The 18829-nt window shown below is 40.3% G+C and overlaps 1 pseudogene; it reads right to left on the bottom strand.

Annotated features, from left to right (window-relative positions):
• Positions 1-1158: 1158 nt before the first annotated feature.
• LOC122035583 lies at positions 1159-1230 on the bottom strand (annotated as a pseudogene).
• Between the last annotated feature and the right edge of the window lie 17599 nt (positions 1231-18829).

The following is an 18829-nucleotide window of genomic DNA, read 5'->3' as shown; positions in this document are numbered from 1 at the left end:
TATAAATTTCAGTCCTAGGCCGGTTGTCTATTGCAAGAGAGAATTGACAACCTTCTATAAATGTTGGACAATTGAGAAATAGGATTTGGTAGATCATTTACATTGAGGAATCTTACAAAGAAACCAAAACTCCTAGAACATTTCTTTATCATAGGCCATAATTTTGTTTGTTGATCTTTCATTTCTATGTTTACTTTTCATTAGTTACATTTAGCTTTTGGAAACCAATTGATTAGTTGTTTAGCTAACTCGTGTTGAAACATTTCTAGTACTTATTCCAGCCCTGTGGATACGATAATCTTTTATATTACTTGCGACATTTCCGTACACTTGCGGAAATCGAATAAGTTTTTGGCGCCGTTGCCGGGGGCTGCGCTATAACATTAGAGATTATCAATTGAGTTAGACTAGGCATAACTTTTCTTTTCAATTGCATAGTTATAACTAATTGTTAGAATTCTGTTTCTATAAGTTTTTCATTTCTTGTATAACATTCTTGTCAATTTCTTTCTGTTGTGATTCTAACTCTGTATTTTTTATTCTAACTTTCTTTATCTAATTTTTCTCTATTTTCTTTTGATTTACTCTTTCTTTGTCTCTTTCTTTTGTAAACATATCTTGCCATCTTGTTTTTGTGTATGCGAAGATCTAACTTTGCAGGAGAACTTCTTCCTCTAGACCCTGAGATAGATAGAACATTTCATAGAAGAAAAATTTTGTAAAGACAACAAGAAGAACAAGAACATTCTATTATGGCGAACAGACCACTAAAGGATTATGCAGCACCATATGCTAAGGGATTTCGATCTAGTATTTCAAGACCTTCAGTTGAGGCTAATAATTTTGAGATCAAATCTGTAATCATATCTATGGTGCAGCAAAATCAATTTGGTGGAGGACCGTATGAAGACCCAAATCAACACTTGGAGGTCTTCTATGAAATATGCGGTACAATGAAAATGAATGGTGTTCCTTCAGAGGCAGTGCGTTTACTATTGTTTGGGTTTTCTTTGAGAGATAGAGCCAAGCAATGGTTGAATTCTTAGGCTCCAAATAGCACCATCACATGGGAACAATGCGAGCAACAATTTCTTGACAAATTCTATCCCCTAGCAAAACAGCTCATATGAGGAATCTTAATGCAAGCTTCAAACAAGCGGACTCAGAATCTTTATTTGAAGCATGGGATAGATACAATAACATGCTTAGACAATGCCCACATCATGGTTTGGAAAGATGGTTAGTGCTACACACGTTCTATAACGGCATCAACTATCACACAAAAGTGTCCCTTGATTCAGCTGCTGGAGGGGCACTTATGAACAAGAGTTTAGATGAAGCCGAGGAGATAATCGAGAGCGTAGCAAAAAACCACCATCAATGGGCTAATGAAAGAAGTGGTGGCTATTCTTGTATGAACCCAACAACAAAAGCATCAGGAAAATTCGATGTTGATGCAGTGACCTTGTTGGCTGCAAAACTGGATGCTCTTACAAAAAAATTTGAGAATATGGGAGGTAGCTCAAATACAGCAAATGCCATTGTTGCTTCTTGTGAAGTATGTGGAAGTTCTGAACATCCAAGTGACTTATGTCCATTGGGGGCTATAACTGCACAAATCAATCAATTAGAGCAATGCGATGCAATCATGGGTTTCAATCAGAGGCAGAACAACCCCTACTCAAATACCTACAACCCTAGATGGAAGAGTCATCCTAATTTCTCTTATAGAAATAACCAAGATCAAGGACCATCCATGGGGGCAAGGCCTAATTTTCAACCCGGGCAACAAAATTTTCAGCAACAATCTTCTCAAAGCTTTCTTATGTCCAAAATTGAAAAGATGTTTGAAGAAATTATGTCCAGTCAGAATGAAATGAAACAAGCTCAGAACGAAATGAAACAAGACATTTTGAAGTTTACTCAGAGAATGGATAATTCTGATAGATATCAAAAGATTTTGGAAAGTCAGATTACCCAACTAGCTTCCTCATCTTCTAGAGCACCAGGACAATTACCAGGAAAGCTAATGTTAATTCCATGGAGCACTGTAATAGAATTGAGCTTAGGAGTGGACGGACCTTGGGAGATCCCCAAGTGACTGCTCTAAAAGGGATGCGCAATGAAGAAGAGCTCTCGCCTCCATCACCAAATCAGATTCGAGTTGATGAGGAGAGTACCACTAAGGTTGAAGAGACTCTTCCACTCAACCTTCAAAGTATAGCAATCCCTTTTCCTCAAAGATTGATTATGTTAAAGAAAGATGAAGAGTTTGGCAAATTCTTGGAGAAGGTGAAAGAAATATGTGTTGAAGTACCACTCATTGATGCAATCCTTCAGATGCCCAAGTTTTCCAAATTCTTGAAGGACATCATGTCAAGTAAGAGGAAGAAAGGAGATATTGAGACCATTGCACTTACAGAGGAATGTAGCGCTCTTTTGGGAAAGAACACTTCCCCAAAGTTGAAGGACCCTGGAAGCTTTTGTATTCCTTGCAATATAGGAATTGAGTTTATTGAAAAAGCTTTTTGTGATTTGGGGGCAAGTGTTAGCCTCATTCCTTATTCTATTTGTAATAAGTTAGGTCTCAAAAACTTTAAACTTACTACCATGGCACTACAACTTGCTGATCACTCCTGTAGGTACCCTATGGGTATTGTGGAAGATGTGCCGGTAGAAGTAGGTGGGAGTATAATTCCCACTGATTTCGTTGTGCTAGACATGGAGGAGGACCCAAAAATCCCTATCATATTGGGAAGACCATTCCTTGCTACAACAGGAGTTATTATAGATGTTAAAAATTATAAACTTTCTTTGGTGATCGGTAAGGAAAGGTTGGAATATGATTTATCTAAAAACTCTAACCATGTCTCTTCTCTCTTGAATGCTTGTAGCAGGACAAGCATTTACAAATTGGAGGGATGGAATTTCCATCCTCATGGGAGACCACCTAATGACGAAAATTATGTGGTAGAAGATGTTGGGAGGAGATCTCCCAACAAAAATGACAAATATGTCTGCCCTCCAAGGGCAAAGAAAAGAGGGGAGTAATTAGATTGGTCGAGCTAAAGACCTTAAACAAGTGCTTCTTGGGAGGCAACCCAAGGGTTTCTTTTTAGTTAATTTCATTTCATGTCTCTATTATTCTTTGGTAGTGTTTTTACTTGATTTTTGTTTTGTTTTCAGGTTGAAATTTCACTTCCATGAGTTGGCCATGATTTCTTCATGGGCATGGAAGTGTGGAAGGAGCTAGAAAGGAGGAGAATTGTCAATTGGAGAAAAATAGAGCATGGTCGTGTGCTGCACACGGCCAGGCTTGCGGTGCAGAAAAGGGAGACGCTTGGGCCGTGTCTACATGACACGGCCGTGTGGAGTCTCCAGAGAAGAAAAGGTATGTGGCCATGTCTCAGACACGGCCGTGTGAAGAATCCAGAGGAAGAAAGCTTCTCTGTCGTGTCTCACACACGGCCGTGTGAGGGAACCAGTGCGAAAGCCTGCACTGGCCGTGCCATCTGACATGGCCGTGCCATCTGACATGGCCGTGTGAAGAATCCAGAGGAAGAAGCTGTTGGGGCCGTGTCCTAGACACGGTCGTGCATGGATACCAGTGAGGATGAAGGAGATGCAGTGCCGATTGGCACGGCCGTGTGACTTAACCTGAGAAGGAGAGGGATAGGGTCGTGTAAATCTACACGGCTCGTGAGGGGAAACTCTGCCAAGCTGTGTCTGCTATACACGGCCAGATCCAGGCCGTATCCCCCACACACACCCTTCATCTTTGCACCCCCTTCTCTCCAAAACTCCTCTTTCCTCAAACCTCTCCTCCAAGTTCTCTCAGATCTAGTTCTAAACCCTTCTTTTCTTCATAAATTTCATCTAGATCTAGATCCTTCTCTTCTCCTAGATCTAAGATCTCGATTTTCTTAACCTAAGATCTTGTTCTTTGAGACTCATTTCCTCAAGATCTAATTCCTTTAAGCATAAATAGTACCCACACCTACTTAAGCTAGATATTATGTCCAATCTTTTGAAGAAATTACGCGAGGGAGGTGGTGGTTCAAGTGGAGACAAAGGGAAGGAGCCAAGCAAGGATAAGGGGAAACAACCAGTCAAAGGCAAGGGGAAGAGGACATCACGCGACGAAGGTAATGACAATGAATTCAATATTATATTTAGAAATGATGATCATGTAACTAGATTTGCAATTCTTGTCAATAGAAAGATTGTGTGTACTAGGTATATGGACCCAACTGTTTTGGATATGATGGGAATTAGGGACGATGTAGATTGGATGATAGGGTTCTTATATTGGAGTGATATGTTGTACTCACATCTACCAACTTATCCTCGCCTTGTTCTAGAGTTTCTGAGTTCGTTAGATGTCCATTTTACCTATGAAGATGATTATGTTGGCAAAATAACTTTTAGATTAATGAATCAAGAATTTCAATGGACATTTAGTGACTTTAATACTTGTTTTGGATTGTCTTCTGGTAGTTCTCGAAGGTTTGATTCTAGGTTTAATTGGAACCATTTTTGGAATTCAATTACTGGATTAGATCATCCTTATGAGCCCTCTAGAGCCAAGGCTTCTCACATGCAAAACCCTGTTTTAGATATCTACATAGAATTATGAGCAAAACTATTTTTGGTAGGGGTGATAGTGATGGAGTCGTCAAAAAGGTAGAACTTTATTCTCTATGGGCTATGTTATATAAGGTTGATTTTGATTCCGGTTTTCATTTCCTACAAACCTTAATGAGAACTGCGAGGGCATCTTCGAGATCAATAGTGCTTGGTGGTTTGATTACCCGAGTAGCCATTAACTTGGAACTTGATTTAGAAGGGTTGGAAGGTATTTATGGCAATGATATGATTGACATGGATGCATGTCTTGCCATGCAGATGATCGTTCGGGATGAGAATGGGTTTGCATTTCCTAGGAGGAATGGTTTTCCTCTACCTCTTCCTTGTCCCGATCGAACTTTAGTTCGTAACCCTGCTAATTGGGTAATCACCGATGTTGACCTCGAAAATATTCCCTCTATATCCGGAGACACAGAGCCACACATTGAGCCCTCGACATTTGGGCACCCGCAGCCTTCCGGACATCCGAATCCTGCTAGGCATTCTTTTGCCTATGGTACGGGTCTCTCCAGATTTGATTTTTCTGATTTTCGTACTTCTCTAGAATCGCTTCACCAGAAGCATGATGCCCAACTAAGAATGTTGGAAGGTCGCTTCTCTTTATCGGATAATCAATTTAGAGAAGTACAAGAGCACTTTCAGTTCACGAGGAACTTTCAGGGTTAAGTGGCGGAATTTGTCCAAGATTATGATACGGATCAAGCTAGAATGAGGGATTTTATGGAAAGCATGAATGTTACTAGTCAACAAGTAGATGCTTTGTTTGAGTATCATATAATCCTGAGCGAAACTCCAGGTTTCCCTAGTTTTCCCATTGGCCAACCACGTCGTAGGCACCCTTTTCCTCGTCCACCTCCACCTCCACCTCCACCATATTGATTTCATCGAGACGATGAAAAGTTTGAGTCTGGGGGGGTGTCAAACCTGATTTCTTTTTGTGTTCTAGTTTTCAGTTTTTGCTTGTTTTCTTATTTTCTGCATTTCTAGATTTTGTTTTGCATTCTATTTTGATTGTCTTGCTTGAGTGCTTGTTTTGATAGTCATTTAACTATTTTTTGAAATCTTGTGGCATACATCTTGAGAACATCAAAACTTCACTTATATACTTTCTTGTCTTCAAGATAAAATGTTAGCACGTTTATTATCTAGATTCATGATATTGTAAATGATGCTAGTAGTATGCCTAGTTTACCTCTTTTATCTATCTTGAGTAGCATGAAATAAGCTAAGTATCTTATGGAGATGAGTTTTAGTTTTGGCTTGACCTTAAGGATCTTACTTTCACTACACTTTGACTTGATGCTTGAATGGTTGTTATCATTGAAATAGTCATGATTCATCTTATTTGTTTAGTACTTGGTTTCCATGGTGATTTTTCAAACTTCATTTTGGTTACTGGATGAGGCTCAACTCATACAAGCTCATTTGAAAAAATCAAAATATCCCAACATTTGTGCTAAAAGTACACTTGTGAAATAAGATTTGCACAATGCAAATGATTATGAAAAAAAATTGAAAAAAAAAAGTGAATATGGGATATAAAAAATAGTCGTCGTGAGTGGAATCTAGCAAGTCACCCCTTTGAGACCGAGTTGGGTTACTGGGGAAATGACTGCTTAGTTTCTCTTGAGATTGAGCACACCTTTGAGACCTTAGGTTGATTGAGAAATATGAACCAAGTGTGTGGCAAGTAAGTGTCTATCACTGGTTACTTGTCTATCACTGGAAACATTAGGAATTCAAATTTGATGACGACTTGACTAGAACATAGATTGAAACTTGAAGGGTTTTAAGTACTTTTTGCACTGAGCACAAGATACTTATGCTTGAGCCATACTTGACTTTGTTTTCATGATCATGTTTGTTAGTGAAACTTTTTGATAGAGTTAGGAAAGTACATTATGGTTTATGAATGTGTTGTAGAACATATGAATGTAGATTGTAGCATTTTGCTTGAGGACAAGCAAAGGTTTAAGTCTGAGGGTGTGATGTGCGTAGATTATATACACTTATTGGCATGTTTTGACGCACATTCACATACTTTGAGCATGCTTGATCTATGCATTTTCTTACTTTCAGCTTTCCTTTTTAGCATATTTACTCTCTTTATTCGGAGATCTGCTTTTGTGCATTTTCTGTACACAAGATTCGAAATTGGTGAAGATTTCGTGTTCGAAGACAAATCTGTGAGCAAAGCAAGGGAAGAAGGTGCCCTACCTGAACCACGCACTTCCCTACTCTAGGGGGTTGCCCAGGCCGTGTGGAGATCACAGGCCAGAAGGCTGCAGCAGGAAACGAAGTGGCCATGGTCGTGTGAATCTCACACGGTCGTGCAAGGATCTGAAGAACCCAAACATGAGAAGAAGCCTAGGCCGTGTGCATCACACAGCCATGTGAGTTTTCCAGAGACAGAAGAAGCCTCGGCCGTGTGTCTCACACGGCCGTGTGAGGTTCTCAGTGGCAGGGAAGGAAGCAGGTCGTGTACATCACACGGCCGTGCCATATATCCAGAGGCTAAGGCAGTTCAGGCCGTGTAGATCTACATGGCCATGTAAAGGGGCCATTGGGGATGTTTGCCACGGCCGTGTCTCACACACGGCCGTGCAAGGTTGGCAGAGAGGAGAGTGGGTAGGGTCGTGTGAACCTCACACGGCCGTGCCACGGGGCCGTGTGGCGCCCAAACTTCACCTCAATTTAAACCCTTATTCAAGATTTGAAAGGGGATCTTCTCCCTCTTGGGAGAGAGCGAGATTTGGGTCTTTCCTTCCAATCTTAGGAGGATTTCTGGGCGATCTAAAGGCGGATCTTCAACGGATTCGACTCCGGGAGCGTGGATTGGATCCGAAGACCAAGCTTCATCTTAGATAAGTTTTCTTTCTCTCCTCTTCTTGGATTGGGGGATCAAGAAATGCTTGTAATCTTTGTATTTTCGGATTTCTCTCTTCGATTCATAGAGTAGATCTCTTTGTTTTAGGATGAGGGAGTATTTGTATGATGAATTGATGTAAACTTTTGTCGATTTGCCATTTTCTTGCTTCTATGATATTGTCTTGTTTGTATCAATTCAATCTTGAATGAATTGTTGTGTTGTGGATCTAATTCTCATTTTAGATTGATTGTTTGAATGACCTATGGATCTTATAAAGATTATCTCCTACTCGATTTTCGAGGGAAGCACGCGAAAGGTGCAAGCCCGTGTAAGGACGTTTGAGGGATAAGATTTAGGAAAAAATAGGGTAATTCAAGAGGGTAGGATAGAATTAGGGTTTAATCTTTATATCTTATGGGTTGAGAAGTATGATCTTTGTGTTGATTTTCTGAGGGATCTTCGTGACAGGAACATGCCCATGTAAGGACAACATAAGTTCATATCTAATCGATCACATTTAGGTATAAATTTCAGTCCTAGGCCGGTTGTCTATTGCAAGAGAGAACCGGCAACCTTCTATAAATGTTGGACAATTGAGAAATAGGATTTGGTAGATCATTTACATTGAGGAATCTTACAAAGAAACCAAAACTCCTAGAACATTCCTTTATCATAGCCCATAATTTCATTTGTTGATCTTTCATTTCTATGTTTACTTTTCATTAGTTACATTTAGCTTTTGGAAACCAATTGATTAGTTGTTTAGCTAACTCGTGTTGAAACATTTCTAGTGCTTATTCCAGTCCCTATGGATACGATAATCTTTTATATTACTTGCGACATTTCCGTACACTTACGGAAAGCGAACAGGGACCTAGAGGAGGAATTGGCTTTGACCTCCTGATAAGCTTGAGCTTCCTGTGTTCAACCCGAACACCCAACTCAAGTTCATCAATAATAACTCATACCACTAAAAAGTTATTATTGAACTACAACACCAATCCCATATTACAGTATGGGCTCCTTCTTATCATGAGTACGCTAATTTCTCTGTGTTTAAGATATCAAATGTCCATTAATTAAATGAGTTACTGACAACTCACTTAATGAACATCTAGCTCCAAGAGTAGTACCACTCAACTTCATTGTCATGTCGGAACTAAGTCCACCTGCAAGGTTTACATGACAATCCTTATGAGCTCCTCAAGGGGACATCATCATCCTAATAAATAGAACACAGTTTCCTTCTATAATCAACAACACACCATATAAATAATATTATTTCCTAACTTATCGAGCCTATTGATTTAACGAATAAATCTCACTCTTTGATAAATTAAAGAAATAATTACTAAGTACATGTGCTTGTTATTATATCGGGATTAAGAGTACGCACATCCATAATAACAGAGGTTCTATTATTTTATGCAGTCAGTATAAAAGGAACAACCTCAAATGGTCCTGCTCTATACACACATAGTGTACTAGTGTAATTTTATAGTCAAGATAAACTAGTACCAAATTATACTACAATCATTCCAATGGTTTGTCCCAATCCATCTTGGTTGTGAGCTACTATTTATAATTTATAAGGAACTGATAACATGATCTTCTGTGTGACACCACACACCATGTTATCTACAATATAAATTAAATGGGCAACTACATTTAACTGAATGCATACATTTGACTAATGTGATTCTTATTTCAAAATAAATGTCCATACAAAAAGCTAGGCTTTTAGTATACATTCTAACAATGGCCTCATCCATCGCTGTCCTCCGTATGCCACCAACCCTAGCCGCCGCCAATCCTAGCCAGGTGAGAAGGAGAAAACCTAGCCATCGGCCCTAGGATTTATGTTGTCGCGTCTATCTTGCTTCCTTCTTCACCACGCCTCCGGTCCTCATGGTAGCACCATGCATAGCAAGCCGCCACAATAAAAATAAAAAATTACATTTATCGATCATATATTTTACGAAGGAATGTACATGTAATCTAGACCAAACAAAATCTAAAATAAACTAATACAGCTCCGGCTGTATTTAATAATTACAATCATGTACATACAAAATACCCTCGACATGCATGAGGGTTCAAATCACATACAAACATAATAGGCCATAATAGTTGGAACTAGGATGTATGCAACCACAGAGTTACTCTATTTTGCATATCCTACTATTATCCTGCCTAAATTATATATGAACAGTGCATAATTTAACCGAAAACAAATCACACAGAACCAGAAAACTCGCTCTGATACCAATTGTTGGTGCTGGAAATTCAGTTCTGTGTAAATCCCCTGTACAAAAATTTATACGAGCACAGAACCATTCCTAGCAACCAACATGCTCGATCAGACATGTGTTTGATCAATCAAGCAAGTTCTTGATTGATCAAAGCGCACCTTGATCGAAGCACAAGATCATTGGCCTCTTATGTTGGTGTTCAAGATCCATACAAAGAAAAATAAACTAATTGCGCTGCGGAATAAGAACTAGTTGTACCTTTCCTCGTATGCTAAGACCTCTTGATCTTTTGTTGTATTCCTCTCCTCTTCTTGGACGTCGTGTGGGCGACGATCTACCAAGACAAAACACCCGAACCTCTTCTTCCTTTCCAAGCCGCCTACCACCAAAGAATGCAAAGCAAAAAGGGGCGCCTCCTTCTTCTTCTTTTCCTCCAAACCGCCGGCCACCTAGGTGCTTCTTCTCTTCCATTTCTTCTCCTCCAAGCCCCGTCCACCAAGGGGAGATGGAGCACCGGCCCTAGAGGGAAGAAAGGGAGGAAGAAAGGGATGTGGGGCGCCGGCCCTAGAGGAAAGAAAAGGAGAAAAAAAATGTGGGGCGCTGGCCCAAGAGAAAAAGAGAGGGTTGTTGAGTTGTGGAGAAAAACAAAACTTATCACTTATCTTTTTGTGGCACAACCTCCTCTCCTTTTATAACCCTTGGTGCCAGATAGAAAAGGGGAAAAATTAACAGATTTTTTTTCTGTTGAGAAAAAATCTCCCTTTTATAACTCCCCTTTTTTTTTTCTTTTTTTCTTTTTTTTTTCTTTTATTGTGGTCGGCCCCTTGCTTGGGCACCAAGCAAGGCTTGGCCGACCCCTTGCTCGGGCACCAAGCAAGGATGTGGCCAGTCCCTTTCTTGGGTGGGAAGTAAAAACAAAATGGGTGAATGCGAGGCTTTATAGAGGCTACAACAGGAACCAAGAGGAGAAATTGATTTTGTCCTCCTAATGGACTTGAGCTTCCTGTGTTCGACCCGAACACCCAACTTAAGTTCATCAATAATAACCCATACCACTAAAGGGTCATTATTGAACTACCGCATGAATCCCATATTACAATATGGGCTCCTACTTATCATGAGTGTGTTAATCTCCCTGTGTTTAAGATATCGTATGTCCGTTAATTAAAAAAGTTACTGACAACTCATTTAATTAACATATGATTCTAAGAGTAGTACCACTCAACTTTATTATCATGTCAGACTAAGTCCACATGCAGGGTTTACATGATAATCCTTATGAGATCCTCAAGAGGACATCATCAACCTAAATAAATAGGACACAATTTCCCTTTATAATCAACAACACACCATATAAATGGTATTATCTCCCAATTATCGGGCCTATTGATTTAACTAATAAATTTCACCCATTGATAAGTTAAAGAAATAAATACTAAGTATATGTGTTTGTTATTATATCGGGATTAAGATATGTACATCCATAATAATAGAGGTTCTGTTCTTTTATATAGTCAGTATAAATCGAACAACATCAAATGGTCCTACTCAATACACACATAGTGTACTAGTGTAATTATATAGTCAAGACAAACTAATATCAAATTACACTACAACAGTTCCAATGGTTTGTCACTATCCATCTTGGTTGTGAGCTACTATTTATAATTTAAAAGGAATCGATAACATGATCTTCTGTGTGACATCACACACCATGTTATCTACAATATAAATTAAATGGACAACTGCATCGACATATATATAAATATAAAATGCAGACATTTGACCAAAGTGATTCTCATTTCAAAATATCTCAAAAACAGATGTTCATACTGTTGGCACTGGAATTCCATTCTGTGTAAATCCCTTGTACAAAAATATGTACGAGCACAGAACCTTTCCTAGCAACCCACATGCTCGATCAGACATGTTTTTGATCAATCAAGAAAGTTCTTGATTGATCAAAGTGAACCTTGATCGAAGCACAAGATCGCTGGCCTCTTATGTTGGTGTTCAGGATCCATACAAAGAAAAATAAACTAATTGCGCTGCGGAATAAAAGAACTAGTTATACCTTTCTTCGTAGCTAAAGACCTCTTGATCTTCTGTCGTATTCCTCTCCTCTTCTTGGACATCGTGTGGGTGACGATCTACCAAGACAACACCACCCTCTTTTCTTTTCTTCCAAAACCGTTGGCCACAAAAGAGTCGTTAGGATGGGACACCTTCTAATCTTCTTCCTTCTCTTCTTCTTTCTCTTCTTTCTCTTCTTCCTCTTCTTTCTTTTCTTGCTCTTCTTCCCTTTCTTCAAGCCTCCGCCCACAAAGGGAGAAGGGGTGGTGTCGGCCACCAAAGAGGAGGAGGGGATGAGGGTGCCGACCCTAAGCAAGGAGAAGGAGAGGGAAAGGGGGGAGGAGAATAGGTTTGTGCCGCCGGCCCTAGGAGGAGGAGAGGGGGCGGCAACCACAAGGAGAGAAGGGATTATAGAGAATAAGAAAGTTAGGTTTTAGGGGCCACATCCTTCTCCTTTTTATAAACTTGTCGTCAGTTACAAGGAAAGAAAAATTAACAAAATTTTGTTTAGAAAAAATCTAAACAAATTATGTTAAAACAAACCAAGTTAAATTAAACCAAACCAAGTTAAGTTAAACCAAACCAAGTTAAACCAAACCAAGTTAAACCAAACCCAGTTATGGATGGGTAGATGTGAGGCTTTATAGAGGCTACAACAGGGACCGAGAGGAGGAATTAGTTTTGGCCTCCTAATGGACTTGAGCTTTCTGTGTTCGACCCGAACACCCAACTCAAGTTCATTAATAATAATTCATACCACTAAAGGGTCATTATTGAACTACTGTACCAATCCCATATTACAATATGGACTCCTACTCATCATGAGTGCGTTAATCTCCCTGTGTTTAAGATATCGTATGTCCGTTAATTAAATAAGTTACTGACAACTCATTTAAATAACATCTGACTCCAAGAGTAGTACCACTCAACTTTATTATCATGTCGGACTAAGTCCACCTGCAGGGTTTACATGATAATCCTTATGAGCACATCAAGGGGACATCATCAACCTAAATAAATAGGACATAATTTTCCTTTATAATCAACAACACACCATATAAATGGTACTATCTCCCAACTTATCGGCCCTATTGATTTAACGAATAAATCTTACCCATTGATAAGTTAAAGAAATAAATACTAAGTATATGTGTTTGTTATTATATCGGGATTAAGAGTACGTACATCCATAATAATAGAGGTTCTGTTCTTTTATATAGTCAGTATAAATCGAACAACCTCAAATGGTCCTACTCAATACACACATAGTGTATTAGTGTAATTATATAGTCAAGACAAACTAATATCAAATTACACTACAACCGTTCCAATGGTTTGTCCCGATCCATCTTGGTTGTGAGCTACTATTTATAATTTATAAGGAAACGATAACATGATCTTCTGTGTGACACTACACACCATGTTATCTACAATATAAATTAAATGGACAACTGCTTCGACATATATATAAATATAAAATGTAGACATTTGGCCAAAGTGATTCTCATTTCAAAATATCTCAAAAACAGATGTCCATACAAAAGCTAGGATTATAGTATACATCCCAACACATATAAAAGCTAGGGTTATAGTATGCATCCCAACACTTTGGTTGACGAGTAACTCCCGATGCAGTTGACTTCTTGAGGCAGCTATAACGATCCACCTCCTACTGATACTAAGCTGTAAGGCCGGACCGTCACATTCTGCTGTGCTAAACTATAAGGTGTGGAAATCTGAGCTGAATAAAATCTTACTCTGCTAATGACTATTACAGCCTGTAAGATTAGGTTCAAAGACCTTTCCATTGACATACATACACTAGGGAAGGAACTCATACTTTCTATTTGCTCAAAAGACTGAATTGAGACCCTTCCAGCTGAAATCAGACACTCCAATCGATCAGTTGATCGATTGGGGTCATCTAATCGATCCGTTGATCGATTCAGCGTGCTACTGTGCACGGACAAGATTCTGGATCGATCGGCTGATCGATCCATCCTGACTAATCGATCCATTGATCGATTCAGCGCGCTACTGTGCGCGGGGTAATATTCTGGATCGATCGACTGATCGATCCAGACTTGCCAATCGATCCAGTGATCGATTCCAGGGCTTACTGTTCGCGGAACCAGCTCTCAATCGATCAACCGATCGACTGAGGTCCCTCCAATCGATTGGTCGATCGATTGGAGTTTCTGATTTCGCTGCAGAACTCTGATTTCAGAGCTCGATCATACACAACTCAATATAATAAACCTAAAACGCCTAGAGAACATTGAAGTTAGTCTTCACTAACATTGTGCATGATTTACTACTCACCAATAAGCTAGCTAGTGTCCTCGGCATGGCATAAGCATGGTTTCACAATTCAAAATTCTTAAACATTCTAAAAGTGCATAAACATTGAAAAGAACAAAAGGTTCCAATTGTTAAAGTTTGCTAGTTCCCAAGGGTCTTCATTCCAAGTTCCTGCCCACACACATCTTTGTAGCATTGTCCTCCAGCCTCCGCTAGTCCATCTTTCCTTTACCTTTATCTGCAGTATAAGGAAAAGAAGTATCTGTAAGCTTACGCTTAGTAAGAAACCATCTACCTCACAAAACATGCAAACGATGCATTTTATGATTTTAAAACATGCCACTTAACATATATATGTTGTCAATCGAAATCCAAGCTGAATATCATGATGAAAACACTAAACATGACATAACATTAAACTAGGCATGACAACAAGTGCTAATCATAACTATTGTATTGTATCAACAAGAAACTAAACTGGTACAAAAGCTGAGCGAAGCTAATGCTAAACTAATGCTAAAGCTGTTTTGAATTCACATAACTATTTTGTGAAGTTTTAAAACTATTTATCATAAATAGATGAAAATACATAATCATGCTGCTGATGGGCCCGGCAACTGTACTTACTGTGCGCGCATCCCTAACTAAACCCGGGGTTGAAAATTCCGAATCTAGTAGGGTTTACTAGGTTATCTAAACCTAGGGACGACTATGGGAGCCCAACCCAATGGACATCTAGTCCAGTACAATGCCACTGCTGAAAATAAAATATTGGTTATAGCTGAATTTTTCTTATCTTGCTATTTCTAGGTTATCTGAACCTAGAGCTAGGTTGTCTGAACCTAGAGGCGACTGTGGGAGCCCACCCATTGGACCGTAGTCCCATATAAGCTGTAATAAAACTGAACATGCTGTAAAAATGCTTCTATTGCATTTACTGAGCTATTATAATGCCTATGGTGGCATTTAACTGAGCTACACATTTTATCAAACATGTGGTGTGCACTAGTTCACACCCTACACACTAAAATTCTGCATACGACTAAACTAATGCGTAAAACCTCGAAAGAGCTACTTATACTGCAGGTGAGGGGTTTTTTACCTCCTGCTCGAAGTTTCTTACAAATCTAAACGCTAGGTTTCCAGTGGAGAAGATCCCTTCGTTGATCTCCTCGCGACTACGTGCCCTTCTCGCGGAGGGGAACGTTCTCGTGCTGAAGTCGTCGCCGGAAGGTACTCCTATGGCCCTTGAAACGGAACCCTAAGTTCCTAGGTCTTGGGTGCCGAGAGGGTGGAGAGGAAGAGGGGCGGCGTGTGAGGGTTTTAGGAAGAGGAGAGTTGCGTTAAAAACAATTCCCCACTTAATAGTTTTCCTATTTATATTAAGTGGTTAATTCGGCCAACTTAAATATAAATATAATTGGTTCCCTCTTCTTTCAGCACGGCCTTGCTGGGTTCACTTGGTTACTAGAGTCCTCTATAAGGCATAGGGCCTATAGGTCTCGGGTTCATTTCCCGCCTAGACCATTTTACGTTTCTATTTGTTTTTGCTACTTCCGCTACTCTAAAATTTTCATAATAATATCCTAAAATTCCAGAAAAATCATAGAATATTTCTAAAATTGATTTGAGAATTTTCGGGCGTTACAATCCCCCATACCTTATAAAAAGTTCATCCTCGAACTTAGAATAACTCTGGGTACTTCTGTCTCATACTGGCTTCTGTCTCCCAAGTTGCCTCTTCTGCTGTGTGACTTTGCCAAATAACTTTTACTAACGGTACTTCCTTGTTCCGTAATTTCTTAACTGCTCGGTCTATTATCTGAATAGGCCGACTATCATAGCTGAGGTCTTCACGGACTTGTACCGACTGGGGCTCAATCACCTGGGTGGCATCTGGGATATGCTTCCTCAGCATAGAGACATGAAATGCATTGTGGATAGCTGACATCTCCTGAGGTAGCTCTAGCTCATATGCTACCTTGCCAACTCTTCTAGTGATAAGGTATGGTCCCACATATCTGGGACTTAACTTGCCCTTTTTCCCAAAATGCATTACTCCCTTCATGGGAGCCACTCTGAGGAACACTGTATCCCCAACTGAAAACTCTAAGGGTCTGCGTCGTGTATCGACATAACTTTTCTGGAGGCTCTGCGCTGTCTCTATCCTCTGGCGGATCTGCTGTATAGCTGCCGTGGTGTCTGCCACTAGATCTGTCTGAAGTTCTAGTTCCTTCTGTTCACCACTTTCATACCAGCAGATTGGAGATCTACACCTCCGCCCATAGAGAGCCTCGTAGGGTGTCATACCGATAGTGGCCTGATAGCTGTTGTTGTATGCAAATTCTGTTAAACTCAGATATTTGCACCAACTTCCCTTGAAGTCTAGGGCACATGCTCAGAGCATATCTTCGAGTACCTTATTTACTCGCTCCGTCTGACCATCTGTTTGAAGATGGAAAGCTGTGCTAAATTTTAACTTGGTGCCTAATGCTGACTGTACATACTCCCAAAAGTGTGATGTGAATCTACTGTCTCTGTCTGAAATAATGGTCTATGGGACTCCATGCAGCCTAACGATCTCCTTGAAATACAACTGAGCTAGCTGTTCCATAGAGTAGGATATCCTGATAGTTAAGAAGTGGGTTGATTTAGTTAACCTGTCAACTATTACCCATATGGTATCAAAACCATTCGTGGTTCTGGGTAGTCCCACTATGAAATCCATAGATATGTCTTTCCACTTCCATTCTGGGATCTGGATAGGCTGCAGAACTCCTCCTGGTCTCTGGTGTTCTGCCTTGACTCTCTGGCAAGTCAGACAGGTGCTAACATATCTAGCGATGTCTCTTTTCATCCCAGGCCACCAAAAACGCTTCTTTAGGTCCTGGTACATCTTGGTGGAACCCGGATGCATCATATAGGGAGTCCTGTGAGCCTCATCCAAAATCTTTCTCTTTAGTTCCTCCTGATCTGGAACACAAAGTCTATCACCAAAATATAATGCCCCACTATTTGATACTCTGAACTCTCCACTTTCTGATCCTACTAGTCCTTGCTTGATTTTCTGAATTTCAGGATCCTGTCCCTGAGCTGTCTGGATATCACCAAACAAGGTGGATTCTAATGTCATAGTAGAGAGCTGTCCCCTATAAGTTCGAGGCTGAAATATGTGATCTCCTTCTGTAGGGGCGGTGACATGGCTGCTAATGATAGTAAGGTAGCGTTGGACTTCCTGCTAAGTGTGTCTGTCACCTTATTGGCTTTTCCTAGATGGTAGAGGATGTCTACATCATAATCTTTGACCAGTTCAAGCCATCTACGCTGTCGCATATTCAGATCATTCTGAGTAAAGAAGTACTTCAGACTCTGATGATCGGTATACACTCTACACTGAGCTCCATACAGGTAATGTCTCCAAATTTTGAGAGCGAACACGACTGCTGCAAGCTCGAGGTCATGAGTAGGGTAGTTCCTCTCATAATCCTTGAGTTGTCTGGAGGCATAGGCGATCACCTTACCTTCTTGCATCAGTACTGCTCCTAGTCCCAATTTAGAGGCATCACTATAAATGTCAAAAATGTTTGTGCCTTCTGGTAAAGCCAGAATAGGAGCACTAGTCAATCTCCTCTTTAGCTCGCTGAAGCTATTCTCACAGTCCTCTGTCCACTGAAATTTTCTGTTCTTTCTGGTAAGAACTGTCAGTGGGGAGGCTATCCTGGAGAAGTCCTCTACGAACTTCTGTAATAACCTGCTAGTCCCAAAAAGCTTCTGATTTCACTGGCATTCTTAGGTCTTTTCCAGTTACTCACAGCTTCTATTTTACTGGGGTCTACCATAACACCATCTTTTGAGATGATGTGACCTAAGAAAGACACCTGATCTAGCCAGAATTCACATTTCGTGAATTTGGCGTATAGTTGGTTTTGCTGAAGAGTCTGCAATACTATTTTCAGGTGCTCTGCATGTTCCTCCTAAGTTCCTGAGTAGATAATGATGTCATCGATGAAGACAATAACAAACTTATCTAGGTATTGTCTGAATACTCTGTTCATGAGGTCCATGAAAGTAGCTGGAGCATTTGTCACACCAAAGGGCATGACTACGAACTCATAGTGTCAGTATCTGGTCCTGAAAGCCATTTTGGGTATATCGCCTTCTTTGACTTTAACTTGGTGATATCCCGATCTGAGATCTATCTTAGAGAACACTGCTGCTCCCTTTAGCTGATCAAACAGGTCATCTATTCTGGGAAGAGGATACCTGTTCTTGATTGTGACTTGGTTTAGTGCTCTGTAATCTATACACAGGCGCATGCTCCCGTCCTTCTTCCTCACGAACAATACAGTTGCTCCCCATGGTGAGTGACTAGGACGTATGAAGCCCTTGTCAAGCAGCTCCTGTAGTTGCTTCTGAAGTTCCTTCAGTTCTGCTGGAGCCATGCGGTAGGGTGCTTTGGAGATGAGATTTGTACCGGGAATAAGTTCTATCTCAAATTCTATCTCCCTGTCTGGTGCTAGGCCTGGTAACTCCTCAGGAAAGACTGCTGGGTAGTCACATACGACTCGGACCTCCTCTAGCTTTTGGTCCTTGTCCTGGCTGCTACTGACTACATGTGCTAAGAATCCCGTACATCCTGAATCTAGTAGTTTCTGTGCCTTCAGAGCTGAGAGAAACTTCTTGGCCT

This window comes from Zingiber officinale, chromosome 11B (assembly GCF_018446385.1).
Source record: "Zingiber officinale cultivar Zhangliang chromosome 11B, Zo_v1.1, whole genome shotgun sequence".
In the NCBI taxonomy this organism is placed as follows: domain Eukaryota; kingdom Viridiplantae; phylum Streptophyta; class Magnoliopsida; order Zingiberales; family Zingiberaceae; genus Zingiber; species Zingiber officinale.
The sequence above is the reverse complement of the archived record's forward strand: the minus strand, read 5'-3'. Positions and strand labels throughout refer to the sequence as shown.